This window comes from Thamnophis sirtalis, unplaced genomic scaffold (genome assembly GCF_051295495.1).
Source record: "Thamnophis sirtalis isolate CommonGarterSnake01/CBP01778 unplaced genomic scaffold, rThaSir2_p1.2 scaffold_2, whole genome shotgun sequence".
NCBI lineage: Eukaryota > Metazoa > Chordata > Lepidosauria > Squamata > Natricidae > Thamnophis > Thamnophis sirtalis.
In genome coordinates this window covers 150,146,474-150,152,473 of record NW_028261382.1, presented here as the reverse complement: position 1 = coordinate 150,152,473, position 6,000 = coordinate 150,146,474, and positions in this window count along the sequence as shown.

Genomic DNA, 6,000 nt, shown 5'->3' with positions numbered 1-6,000 from the left:
AGAATAACTTGTGCAATACATAAATTTGCATTTTATATGTATAAGTGAATGTTACATTCTCTTTACAAAACCATTTACAGTAGTTATAATTAATAATTCTCAAATACAAATCTATCCTGATATTAAAGAATGCAGTACAAGTTCTACCAGCACAGACTTGTCACTTATTCTACTAAAACAAAAAAGGGAGCTGAAATTCATTTCAAGTCTTTACATGCTTTCAATGGAAAGTTTGCTGGCAGCTGTTGTCATCATTAACCTTGTGGCTATATTTTTCCCCCCTAAAGTATCTAGCGTCTCATTGAAGCTTAACACTTCTTAAATTGGGAGGAGATGTTGGGTGATCTGCCAACCTGAGGCAATAAAGCGCTCTTTTTCCTGCTGTAAATTTTGTTTTATGATTTATGGTAAGCATATATGGAATATTGCCCAACCCGGACTGGATTGGGAAACACTAATGGGCCTTAGCATTTCTTTCTTTATTTTCCTTCCTTCCTTCCTTCCTTCCTTCCTTCCTTCCTTCCTTCCTTCCTTCCTTCCTTCCTTCCTTCCTTCCTTCCTTCCTTCTTTCTTTCTTTCTTTCTTTCTCTATTTATCCTAACATTGTATTAATAGTAATTCTGAGTGTGAAAGTGGACACGAAGTACAATATTCTCTCTGTTCAGTCTGAAGATCAGTCATTTTATAAAATCTAAGAGCTGTAGAGTTAAAGTAATGGGCCAGTATTGAGAAGATTCTAGTCCACCCACGAAATGCCCTGGATGCCTTTGGGTCGGCCATTCTCTCTCAGTCCAATTTACATTACTTCACAGGGTTATGCCGCAGGGACGAGGGATAGAAACATCTACAAAAGACATGTAAAGAGAGATGGTGCAGCTTTCAAATACCTGGACAAATTGATCCCACTGATGTTTCGCTTTACAAAAATGTCTATGATATAATATGTACCTGTTTAACTGCCAGGATTTGGAAGGAAGAAAATGAAACATAGGAAAGTGTATACCATATACTGAATCAGACAAAGGAGATCTGATTTTGCAAAATACAATATTTCTAAACATTAATCCATACCAACCTGTAGTACAGGTTAGCATTTTTCATAGTACACACTATTCTTAGAATTCAACCTGAGGATGTAATATTTGTGCATATAGTTGTAAAGATTGCTACACAGAAACAATTGTTCTGATTTTTTTTAATCTTGCATTTGTATTCTCTTTAAACCAACAATTATGACTTCTATGCCATTTGCTCATGTTCCCAAGGATTGTGATTTTTTTCCTATGTAAGGAAAAATTTGCCAGGCAACTGGTGTGTAGGGGTTTTGTAGGTCCCCCTCCCCCACGCAGACCTGTTCATATGATGGATTTATACACATTTACATGATCTTAGACAAAAAACAAATGAGATATTGTATGCCATATGTTTAACTTTTCATATAAGTATCCCAAATAAACTGGTAATGTGAATTTTGTTTGTGAATTATATGAAAAAATACTACTTCCTATATTCATGATATTTTCCCAACTTGATACCACACAAATAAAAAATATCTGTGCACAATAATGAGGAATTTAGCCAATTCCACAATGCAGTATGTTTAGCATGCTGTGCAATAGCACATAGCCCTGGCCTTGATTGATAGAACGACTTTTAGATTCCAAAATTTCAATCACAGTCATAAAGCAATGACCAAAGAGCTAGGAGTGAAGCAAAGAGCCAAACCCTTTTATATCACATACCAGATAAAATGACAACAGAATTCAGACCATTTCTTTGTTCATATTAAGTCTAGTGATTGAGACTTCCTTCTTTCTACTGCTGATGCCACAGCAAGCACTTTTCTCTTTCAGCACACAATGAGTCAACAGAATGGTGAAATTGTTTCAATGCTGGCTAACTACCTTAGTTGCCTATCCAGTTTCTTAACCTCTTTAAAATTCCATTGTTTGCAGAACCCTGATAACAATATTATGTATCCATGCCTCAGAAGCTCTGAAATAGAGAAAGGGGAAGGAAGGATTTAGTTATTGCAGAGTTAGTTAATTAAATGCATTTTGTTAAAGCTTATTAAAATGTGAGATGTACATATCAAATATGAATACCAGCAGATCTGAGAAGAGCTGTAATGCAAAGTAGGACCTAAAATTCTACTCCTTATATTGATGGTGAGGAAAGTTTGCACCTCCTCGTTAGGGTATCATATTAATTTGTGCCTTCAATAAATTAACTCCTGGAGACTGCCTAGACCAGTCCTTTAGATTTTCAATATATTTTTTGAAGTGGCTTTCCATTGCCTTCCTTGCAAGTAAGAGAATGACTTGCCCAAAGTCAGCCAACTAGCTTTGTATCTAAGGCAGTACTCAAATTCATGATATCCCAGTTTCTAGCATGGTCCCTGTAACCACTATACCAACTCTTCTTCAGTTGGATGGCAGGCAGAATGTCAGAATGTAATATTATAAATATAAGGAAGAGCCAGTCAAGATGGAATGCAGGTAAATTCAGCCATTATACCAATTTTGATTTTTTGTGGCTTGTACAATTTATAACCTGGTATTCCTCTTAGACTCTCAGCTCCTACTCAAGGGCCAAATAGTAGCTATCACCAACAGGGACCTGGCCATCATTCATTCTACACTAAGCTACTCTTAAAGATCAGCTTGTCCAGAATCAGTGTACATATCCTTGTGGATGAATAAATATCTAAATATATATCTGCTTCTCCTAAATAGTTTCTGCCTATTAAGCCCAACAGCCTAGGAATTTCTGGGGAGGGTTCATAGATTATAACCAAGGAGGTGTAATGACAGAGGACCTCAGGATCAGTATTCTCTAGGGGAGCAACTTTCTTATGGAACAACCTGTACCTGAGGCAAAGATGATCCTCATCTCTATAGCCTCTGGAAGCTAGTAAAAATGAAGAACTTCTAAAGGGGCTTTAGGAATTATTGATGGAGCACTGGTGAAAACATTAAAGTATTCTCAGAATTGGGGTGAGAAAAGGGTGGGGTGGGTTCCAGCTGCTTCTACTGCCGGTTTGCTCAGGGATGCACTGAGCGCATGCGCAGTACTAAAAAAATGCCTCTGCGCATGTGCAGAAGCAAAAAACAAGATGGCAGTTTGGGCGCATTGCAGGCCAAGTTACTACCTACTCGGCCGAACTGGGCCGAACCGGTCAGGACCCACTTCTGGTGCTATTCAAAATAATGGCAGATGAGACACTGCAATCTCTTAATCTTCCTTATTTCTTAAGCAAGGCTTTGGTCTATCATTTAAGGAATCTCTGAAAAGAAATTCAAACAACTCCTTAATACAATGGAGTTTATTTTGCATATTTATTTTCGAAACTTCTGTAATCTAAACAGTTCTTCCTAGCAGCAAAACTGAGTAATGAGAGTTTGTGTAAATATAGAGTTTATGGTCATGCACTACTGTTAGGACTTAACATTATATTAATGTATTCATGTATTATTGGAAATTACAATCTATGACTATTATTATTGTGATTTATTACTGGTTACTATTATCATTTCATTATGCTTTTTATTGTCTGTAAACTGCTTAGAATACATCTGGATTGAGACAGAAAATAAATTATATGAACCAACCAAACAATGTGTTTTTATTGGACCAAAGTTGTTCTCTTCCAAATCAAGGCCTAACATAAATTAATTTGCAATGGCAACTCTAAGAATATGTAGTTAATTGGTTCTCCTCTTGCCATGTGTGGGAAGAGCAGAAAATGGACATCATTATTAATTATGTTAATCTCTTTTCCTCCCTCCTCATCTTTTTTTAAGGATCTGACTAAGTATTCAGTAAATTCACTAGAGGTTTGTTTTAAGACTTTGGAATTTACCAATAAAGATGATATATTATTAATAAAGAATTCCTTTATTATTTCCTTGAAAGTTATGTGAAGAAACTCTTCTGAATGCTTCCTTAATTACAGTAGCTACAAACATGAGCTAGTTCGGGGTCAACTTTAAGACTTGTGGACTTAAGACTTGTGCTGGCAGAGCTGGCTGGAGAATTCTGGGAATTAAAGTCCACAAGTCTTAAAGTTGCCAAGTTTGAAGACCTCTGAGCCAGTTGATCCCAATTGTTTTAATCTTTTTTGAAATAAAGTAGAATTGTCACATTTGAATTACAAAGTATATTTTAAAATGACTCAACATAGTCACCATATCTGCAAGGATATCAACCTTCCCCAGCCTGTCACCTTCTAAAACTGCTGGGACTAGAATATCCAAAACTCCCCATTCTAATGACCAAAGTCCATTCCAGTCTGTTCAATACTAGTTGGAGAAAACTGCTAATAGCGCACAGGTCAGTAAAGGTATATAATGTCATCTTAAGTAGTCTGGAAGAAAATATATGCTTTGCCTGAAAAAAGTACCAGGTTGAAATCTCAGACATGCAAAGACAGAACTCACAACACTATTTGGAAAGCCCCCACTTACAGTACAGTACTTGATGGATTCATGATCTGACTCAGAGTAAGGCTACTTCCTTGTGTTTCAAAAACATATAGAAACTTGAAGTATAATGGAACTATTGATTGATGGGGATTGGGTAAAGGACCTGTCTTGCCTTTACTCTGTGTAATGATAAAATATCCCCTCCCACACTAGGCAACTTAGTCACAGAAATAGGAAAATATTTGATTATTTGCCATCAAGTCAGCGTCAACTCTTATAACCACATAGATAGATCTTCTCTTGGATGATATATCCCCTACCTGGTCCTTTACATCTCCAAGAGTGTACCAATGTACCTATAATTGAATCATCCTCTTATTCTTTCATTTCCACCTTTTCACTAGGTCTTTCGTGTAATGTGCTTAAAGTACAATAATTTGACTCTAGTCATTTGTGCCTCAAGTGAGAACTCTGTGGAATGTGGTTCATTCAATGCAAAACAAACTAACAAATAAAATTCAACAGAACCAAATATTTAAAATTGGGACTCAAGCACCCAGACTTCATTTAAGCCCAAATGAAGAAATATGCCCAAATAATATATGGGAGGCATGAATGAACAGGCTTATCCACTGCATGCAACCTGGCGGGGTTGCCTATTGTGAACATTTTAATTCCTGTTAATATTCCTTGTCTTTTCCTGTTGGTGGGCTTCAATCTACCTAGAAATAAATACCTTTTAGATAAAAATGGTTAAATGCAGACCCCATGTCTCAACAAAAATTAAAACCAACATTGCCTAGAAATAAATACCTTCTAGGGAAAAAAGTGGGTTTAAATGTAGCCCTTAGGTGATTGATTACAAATAAAAAACATTTTTTATTTCACAACCCCCCTCCGACCAACCTTGAATGTCCATAGAATTAATCTAGGGTTAAACTAATCATGCACACAGAGTCTTGGCATCTTTCTTGATGGGGTAAGTTTCAACACGTCTTATCTGAAAAAATAGGGCTAGGATATTGCACAACACCTTATCTGTTAGGGCTCCTCATCATGATGGGCTTAGGCCATTACAACATATCCGGCTAGGGTTATGATCTTGTGAAACCTGCACCACGTGGGGTCAATTATGCACATCCCAGCCGGGGAGAAGGGTTATGCACGTCACATCCGGAGGGGGGGGCTGTGCACGTCACTTCCGCTTAGGGGCATGCTCTGGTGATGCAATCAGCACGTGGGTTTGTTTACTTTGATGACGTCACTGATCAAAAGTACTGATAATTTTCATTAAAAATAGGTATGTACTATATCTACTATTGGCATTCTAGGGGGGTTGAATCAAATGGTTATTTATATTTCACAAACCTATATTTAACAAAGCTAAATTGTTGATCCAACACTAAATGTCAATCTTTTGCTTCTCATGAAAATCAGTATTCCCCAGATGAGAAACACCCAGTTGCATGTTTTTTCTCTAGTTTTGTTTAACTACACTTCAACCATAGGAATCTAATTTCCTATGGCTCTAATTGACAGCATTGCAGGTGGTTAATTAGTATGTCAACTTGACTGG